The sequence below is a fragment of the Aquarana catesbeiana genome, linkage group LG01 (assembly GCF_042186555.1).
Source record: "Aquarana catesbeiana isolate 2022-GZ linkage group LG01, ASM4218655v1, whole genome shotgun sequence".
Taxonomy (NCBI): Eukaryota; Metazoa; Chordata; class Amphibia; order Anura; family Ranidae; genus Aquarana; species Aquarana catesbeiana.
This window is the reverse complement of record NC_133324.1, coordinates 163,667,321-163,676,143: the sequence shown is the minus strand read 5'-3', so window position 1 is coordinate 163,676,143 and position 8,823 is coordinate 163,667,321. Positions and strand designations below refer to the sequence as shown.

Here is an 8,823-nt window from a genome sequence, read left to right as displayed (position 1 = left end):
CCTGATCTAAACTAAGAGGTTTACTGAAGACTTCTTCTTTCTCCCTTTCTCCCTTTCTCCCTTTCTCCCTTTCTCCCTTTCTCCCTTTTCTCCCTTTCTCCCTTTCTCCCTTTCTCCCTTTCTCCCCCGATTAATGAAAATAATAGGTGGCGGTCTACTCACTCCTCTGTCTTGATCTTTCCTGAATGTTACAAGGAACCGCCTCTTACCATTCCATCTCCTTTGTCGGTGACTTTTTCACAAGAATTGTTCCACCTCCTTCTGGGAAATGAATGGGTTGTACATATGTACCGTAACCAATTTTGCCTGATGTTGGAATAGGCTTCTCGGCCTTTTGGCTTAGATCAAGTGTAGTATCTGTTCTTATCAGTTTCCAGGAGGTGGCGCTTGCTTCCGTCCCTGATCTATGGCGAAATAGAGACGGGATTGCGGTTGCTATGCAAAGCCTGCTGGAGTAAAGGTGACCTGGAGCGGTTCGTAGCCAAAAGGGAAGCCTTCTGATGGGGATGGAGAACCACGGGGTCCGATCCGGAGGGTCGGGACCCTGGCCTAGATTGGGGCGGATCTAGCTCCGGACAGTTATTGGGGAGAGAACACTTACTCCTGCCTTGCAAGGGGGGAGGGAGTGGCAAGTACTTCCCGAATGTAATTAGGAGGAGTGATGGGAGCGACGGCAGAGCCTGATGGTAAAGGGCTCTTTCCGGCTTCCTGATCTCCATATCCTTCCTGTCTGTGGTGGGGTCTGCTGTGGTCTGGGTCGGGGGGGGTCAGGGATGCTTCGAAAAGCCAGTGGTGAATGTGCCCCTGAAGTGGCACCGTATAGTCACGGTGTGAAAGCACTTGATTTTATGGCACCATGGTCACTTCACCACAACACACGTTTTTCGCACCTGCCTCTTGGGCCGGGCCTTTTGGCCAGGACCAGGGGAAATTTTTATGCCTGGCCGGAGGGCCGGACATTGTATTGCACAATGGCCACTTTCATGCTCCCCTCTCACTATCTTCCCCACTCTTTTTGCTTTACCCCTGTTTGTCACTTTTTTGTCTTTTTTTTGGTTGTCTTGTATACACGTTTTGTCACTGTGTGGCGAGTAGGGTGTGGGTCCTCGGGCCTACTCCAAAAGTCTTGGGAGGGGGTGGACATAGGCCTTTTGGCTTGGTTCGCCCTCTCCGTGGAGGGCTCTCTCTTCGGGAGAGCCCCACTGTACTTGGGTTGGTCTGCCTCGGCAGTCCTTCCAGTTGTGGGGGTCCGCCTGGTCTCGGCCAGATGGACCCTTTGTCTGAGTACCTCAGTCCCTGTCTGGAGCCTAATGCCCTGGGGGATCAGGGTAAGGTCCTTCCCTAGTGGAGGACTCTGTACACCCGTTGCACATTTTTGTGTTTCACTTGCTGCTATTGGGCTCAGCGCTGTCTGAAGTTTCACGGGGGACGATCTATAGCTTGGGATTTATCTCAAGACTATAATTTGAATACCGGATCCTTGGAGTTCGTTGGATTGGACGGAGGAATCGACGGCTCATTACTTATTCGTTTTTTTGGAAGAAGCTCATTACCTATTAGTTTTTCCGGACGGAAGCTCATTATTTATTCGTTTGTTGGAAATGGAGTTCCTAAGAAGAAAGGAGGTGATCACCGTGAGTCTTCCTCTTCAGATTTCTTCAGCATGAAGGATGCTTTATTGTGGGACCAGGATTTTGTGAAGAGAAGAATCTTCGCTTCCTGTACAGCAAAATTTTTGGCCCACTGTTGAATATTTCTTTGATTATTTTTGCGTTCAAGATTTTTTTTCATGGGGAACAGTGGATGTGACTTTGAACAGCACTGCAGCCTGCGAGAGGGCCTTTTCCCTATACATGGAGTGAATGGATGACCCAATTTTTAAAGGAATTAAAGTTTTTTGCCTCTATTCCAACATCAGGCAAAATTGGTTACGGTACATATGCACAACCCATTCATTTCCCAGAAGGAGGTGGAACAATTCTTGTATAAGTGTTGTGAAAAAGTCACCTTCAAAGGAGATGGAAAACCTTTGGGGTATGGAATGGTAAGAGGCGGTTCCTTGTAACATTCAGGAAAGATCAAGACGGAGGAGTGAGTAGACCGCCACCTATTATTTACATTAATCGGAGTAGGGGATATTTATTTTTTGCCGGCATGCCCGCATACTGCAAGAAGTGTGCGGAAAATGGCCATGATGACAATTTCTGTCCAAGATGCTGGAAGTGTGTAGGGCAATCGCACACAAAATTAGATTGTCCTAAAAGAAGAGCTGAAGAAGAAGAGAAGAGGAAGAAAGATGCAGAAGAAGGAGAAAAAAAAGGAGGAGAGGCCCAAGTGGCACCAGGTGAAGAACAACCTAAAGATCCCACGAATGTGACCCAGGTAGTGGAAGAAACAGAAAATAGTGGGGTGTCAGAAGTACCAGGTGCGGAGGGGCCGTTGGAAGAAGAAAAAACAAGTGGAAAGGAGATGGAAGTGCAAGTGACCACCATAGCACCAGAACCTGCAGAGGTAGTGGAAGAATCTGGAAATATGCAGGTAGATGCCATGTCCTTTAAAAAGAGGTTCTAAAGAAAGACAAGAGGAAACAGAAGAGGAAAATGAAGGAAAAAGGAAAGTTCGAGTGGTTGAACCAATCATTGGGGATATCTCTTCAAGTGAGCCTGAAGAAGAGAGCCTCAGGATTGAAGACTATCCATCAGGACCAGAAGAGGCGGTGGGGAGAGCCCTGCTATCACTCGGCTAATAACATGATAAGAATAGCATCCCTGAATGTTAGAAGTCTGAGGAGTCCAAGGAGAAGAGCGGCTTTGTATGACTTCTTGGAGATTCAGGGTTCCGATATTATTTTCTTACAAGAATGTAATTTAGAACAAAGATTATCTTATGAAGAAATTAAAAAATTCTGGAAGGGTAATGCCGCCTTTTCTGGAGGGAATGAAAATTAAGTGTGTAGGAGTCGGTATCTTAACATCAAAGGAATGGGAACTTACCGCAATTGAAGATCTTTGCCCCGGAAGACTCCTAATGGCAACCCTAAGGAAAGGAGAACAAAAAATAAAAGTTTTTAGCGTTTACGCTTCTAACCAAAAAGAAGAGCGAAAGGAATTATTTGAAATCTTACAACTGTTTGCTTTTGGATCTGACCCTGTAATTATTGGCGGAGATTTCAATTGTTCACTGGATGACGATAAAAAAAGATAGCTCCGTTAGTAGCCTAAAAGATGTGATATCTTCCATAAATTTAAAAGATGCATGGATGGCTTGTGGAGCAGATCTAAGTCATAAACAAACATGGAGTAGCAATAGAGCTGTATCCAGAATAGATTACTTCTTTATGTCGGAATCCATCAAGATAAGAGTTCGAAACTAAGGACAATTGTTTCTCAGATCATAAGTTAATTTTTTGCAGGGTGGAAATTGGAGGTGGGGTGGAGAAAAAATCACCTTACTGGAAATTAAATACCTCACTACTAAAAGAAGGGAAAATAAGAGAAGAATTTGAAAAATTGTACAAAGAATGGAATAAGAGAAAGGTAAACTATGAAAACATTCTAATATGGTGGGATGAAGGAAAAGAGCTTTTTAAAGAATTTTTTTATCAAGAAAAGCAAAGAAGAAGCGAAGGAAAAAAGAGAATTATATCAAAGACTTACCGCTAGATTACAAGTTTTCCATCGTTTCGCAGAAGAAGGAATTGATATAGGAACTGAAATAGAAAAAACAAGGAGAGAAATTTAAAAAAATGTTGGAAGACAGAGGAAAGCAATTGATCTTCAATTCTAGAGTAAGAGACCTAGGGGAAAATGAAAAATGTTCAAAATTTTTTTTCAAAAAAATCATTGGTAACAAACATGAAATTAAAAAAAATCGAAGGAGAAACCACAATAAGGAAAAAAACTGGGAAAAGTAAAAGAATTTTATAAAGAGCTGTTTTGCACAAAAAGAACAGATGATTTTTTATCGGAATTTTTTTATTAATGGTCTGGATAAAGCTTTAAACATGTTGGATCAAAAGATTTTAACTCTGAAGAAATTTTAACCGTTATTAAAAGTTTTTTCCAATTCTAAAACCCCTGGCAAGGATGGACTTCCAATAGAATTTTATCAATTTTTTGGGGGAATTCTTAAAAATGATTTTATGGAAGTTATTGATAAAGTATCCAAAAATTTTAAATTGCCAGATTCCTGGAATGAAGGAGTGATAGTTCTCATCTACAAAAAAGGAGATAAAGAACTAATTAAGAATTGGAGACCGATTACATTACTAAATACGGACTACAAGATATATGCAAAATTGATTGCCAACAGAATGAAAAAACACGTGGACTCAATTATCTTGGAGGATCAGACTTGTGCGGTACCAGGTAGGACCATTTCAGACTCTTTAATACTAATAGGAGATATAGTCTGGGATGTGAAAGATCGCGGTCAGTCTGGCTCTGGCATCCTTATAGGGCGTACACACGGTCGGACTTTGTTTGGACATTCCGACAACAAAATCCTAGGATTTTTTCTGACGGATGTTGGCTCAAACTTGTTGTTGTGTCTACACATGGTTGCACAAAGTTGTCGGAATTTCCGATCGCCAACCACGTGGTCACGTACACCACGTACGACGAGACTAGAAAAGGCCAGTTCAGAACCAAGCGCGGCACCCTTTGGGCTCCTTTTGCTAATCTCGTGCTAGTAAAAGTTTGGTGAGAGACGATTCGCGCTTTTTCAGACTCGTGGCTTTCAGATCGTTTTCTGCCGTTCAGTTTGTGCTTGTGGGTTTGTATTTGCTCTTCAGTGCGTGCAGCAAGTTCTGCGTGACTTTAGTCATTGTATTCTTGTTACTGTTTTTCAGGTCGCTCTTCACAGGCCTTGCTGTTCTTCAGTGCGTTCTGTTACTTCGTTCTGAGCAGCCGACCGTTTTCTAGCCATGTTACCTATGCGTACTCCTCGTAGAGTTCGTGCTGTGCGGGGGCTTGGTGTTGGGGTCCTGACCTTGACACAAGTCCAGTCCATGAACAGGGTGGGGAGGAGTTCATGGACCAAGAATTGGTTGCTTCAGCGTGACCAGTTCTTTCATATGCCTTTGCTCCGTGAGATCCGTGAGAATAATCCTGATGATTTCAGGAACTTTCTCCGGATGACGGACCCCATGTTTCACCGTTTGTGGGCTTCGCTGACCCCTTATATTAGCAGGCAGGATACCTGCATGAGGCAAGCCATCACTGCGGAGCCGAGGTTGGTCGCTACCCTGCGGTATTTGGCGACAGGGAGAAGTCTGCAGGACTTGAAGTTCTCGACAGGCCTCTCCCCCCAGGCTCTGGGGATCATTATCCCAGAGACCTGTTCTGCCATCATACAGGTCCTGCAGAAGGAGTATATGAAGGTAAGATTTTTATCCTTTAATATCACATTTTATTGTATTGAATGTTTGCTAATATAGTGTAGTTCTTTCCTCATTCCCTAATTACCATGATTGTAATATGCTGTGAATGTTCCCTTTGTCCTCATGCATGCTGGATTTTTATGTAATTATTATTTTAGGTCCTTCATACGGATTGCCCTTCAATAACCTCCCCAGCATGTTGTCTCCTGGCCTATATTCACCTCATGTAGTCACTTAACAATGAATTTTTTCAGCTCCATAGTAGTGCTTTACCCCAAACACCCCCTAAAATGTTTGGAAATGTTATTTTTGCTTTAAATTCAGGCAGAGTGCCAGAGGCTTTTTTTTTGTAGTGTCCCCAAATAATTTTTAGTAACCCTCCCTCCCCCCAACTGCTAAGTCAGCTGATCCCAATTCTCTATCCTCAATCATCTATCTGCTGACTTTGACAAACCCATACACACTATATCCATCTCTTTTATGGTCAGATGTATGGATGTATTCCCCAAAGCATGTAGTGCAAGGGCCTGCCTGTATACTTTCCAATGGTACTGTTTAAAGTTTTTGTATCCTATTATTATCTTGATAGGTAATAGCAGAATGTCCAAATGTCCTCAAATGTGTATTTATATCTTTGTATTATGACACTTCTTACCTGTCCAGTGGGCTGCCAATAGTGTAACTAAGGAGGGGCTGTTCCAAGTAATACCCATTATTTAGGCATTCATCTCTCAATGAAGTGAAGAGGGTTACCTGTCCAAGATTTCCCCACACCCCCTATAATGTTAGAAATGGCCCATGAGAGGGGGGGGGAATATGATAGGTGTACCTTATACTTTGACGTTGTTAAATTCCCCTTAATAAATGCTATCTGGAGGTTGCCCCATAATGTTTGTGTCTAATCTGCTTGCCATGTTTCTGAGAAAAAATAGTAATGTTTATTGTTTTTGCCTCAACAGTTTCCTTCCACGCCACAGGAATGGCAGACTGGCCTCCCACTTTGCCGAGCGGTGGGACTTTCCTAACTGCGGAGGGGCAATTGATGGGAAACACGTATAATTACAAGGGGTTCAATAGTATTGTGATGTTGGCGGTGGTGTCGTCTAATTATGACTTCCTGTATGTAGACGTGGGGAAGAATGGCCGGATGTCCGATGGTGGAGTCATCGCCCAGACTGAGTTTTACAGGCGTCTCCAGAATGGCAGCTTGGACTTGCCAGCTCCAGAGGACAATGTTGAAGGACTCCCATTTGTGTTCGTTGCTGATGAAGCGTTTGCACTGGGGGACCACCTGATGCGCCAATTCCCAATGATCTCACCCCGGAACAGAGGGTTTTTAATTACCGGCTGGCCAGAGCCCGAAGAGTGGTGGAGAACACATTTGGAATCCTGGCCAGCCGGTTCCACCTATTTATGACACCCATCCATATGGCGGAGTATAAACTGAACCATATTATACTGGCGTGCTGTGTTCTCCATAACTTTTTACGAAAACATTTGGCCAACTATGCTGGCTCAGTTGGGCCTGAGGCCGGAATGATACATTAAACCACACTGACGGCGCTTGAAAGCGGCCGTCCTGGCTTGCCCTCCCTGAGTGCCCGTGATGTACGGTTACGCTACCTGGAGTTCTTTGCGGGTAGGGGGGCTATCAATATGCCAGCAAATCTGTGAAGCCTTTTTATAATAAAACAAAAAAAGAAATTCTATGTGGACATTTACTGCTTGTGTTTGTTTTAGCTGACCCTGACAGAAATGTGTTGAGTCCTGAAAATGTGATTTTGTAACCTTATTATTCAAAGCACTGTTGGCTGTTATTTACTAAAATGCAAAAACGCATTTCACTACAAGTGCAGTTGCAACTGCACTGAAACTGCATTTGTAGTGCCAAGAGGATTTGCCCTTAGAAAATAACCCCCATTTTCTCACAAAACAACAATGACATCACCCCAAAAGTGTTGTAGCGTTGACATAATAATCCACACATTCTTGATTAACAATCTTTTTAATACCTGCACAATCACATGTGCATTTACCAAAGGTTTTTCAAACAAACCAACCTGTTTGTTGTATAACAATTTTTGGGGTGGCATTATCAAAACTCAAAATTTCCATTTTAGATAAAACAGGCCTGTGTAAAACCAACAAGAAAGACACAAATCTTGAACTTACAAACTTCACATTTGGTAGAATTTGAAGGCAATATCAGACATGAGTATTTAGGAACTGTGTTTGATATTGCGTTCAGATGGGGTGAAGTCACCCCAGGAAAAGCCAAATTTGGAAGATGCACACAAATTTACCAATGTCAACATGTGCTAGCTGCCATCACGGGGGATCAAGGGACGTGTTTTGGGGGAGCAAGCCCTTCCTCACCGCTACTTTATTATTGAGGAAGGGGTTGCACCCCCAAAACGCGTCCATTGATCTCCTGTGATGGCAGATAGCACATGTTGGCACACTGTGTGCATCCTCCAAATTTGGCTTTGGGAAAAAATCACAAAAACATTTATCACATTGTAGCACACAAAAGAAGAAAGTGATTTGGAGGGGCTTTAAACTCGCCCCAAAACATCAATGATGTTTTTATTTTTTGGAATAACATCATTGATGTTTTTCTTGATGATTTCCAATTGTAAATTACACCCCATGATCTCCCCGATCAGGATCTGGGCACTTTCGAATGTGAAAGGATCTGGATCCACAACCTCACGATCACCTAAAGAGAGGAACCCCAAAATAAATTAGGTCTAAAAAAAAAATGCCACCATCCATCTCTTACCTGAGCCTGTGGTCGTAGACACCTGTTGTTGTGGTGACTAGTTCCACCACATCTTCTTCCTCCTGCTCAGCTTGTGTTGGGGGGATTTCCCCTTCTTCCAGAGGGGGGGGGCTCTGGTCTGCTCGGATGAGGGGTGTCCTCCGAGTCTTTTATCCCCTATGTAAAACAAAAATGATATAATTAGCACACAGATATTTGATGGCAGAACCAGAAATAGGAAACATTGCTTGGAAGTGGGTTACAATTGTCAATTTTAGCAGAGTTCCAAGATGTCTTTTTATTGCCCTTTGTCAAGCTGCAATACTTTACCTGTTTGGTACAAGATTATTATTATACAGGATTTATATAGCGCCAACAGTTTACGTAGCGCTTTACAACTTGAGGGTAGACAGTACAAATACAATACACTTTGATACAGTAGGAATCAGAGGGCCCTGCTCCTTAGAGCTTACAATCTAAGAGGGAAGGTCAAAAGATACAAGAGGTAATAACTGTGGGTGATGTGCTGATTGAGAAGATAAATGTACAGTTAGGTGGGGGCCAGATAGGCTTCTCTGAAGAGATGAGTTTTCAGGGATCGTCTGAAAGTGGATAAAGTAGGAGAAAAACGGACGGATTGGGGTAGAGCATTCCAGAGGATGGGGGAGGCTCTGGAGAAGTC

At 43.1% G+C, this 8,823-nt stretch overlaps 1 pseudogene; it reads left to right on the top strand.

Annotated features, from left to right (window-relative positions):
• The first annotated feature begins 318 nt into the window (after nt 1–318).
• LOC141124401 (U2 spliceosomal RNA) lies at nt 319–450 on the top strand (annotated as a pseudogene).
• The last annotated feature ends 8,373 nt before the right edge of the window (nt 451–8,823 follow it).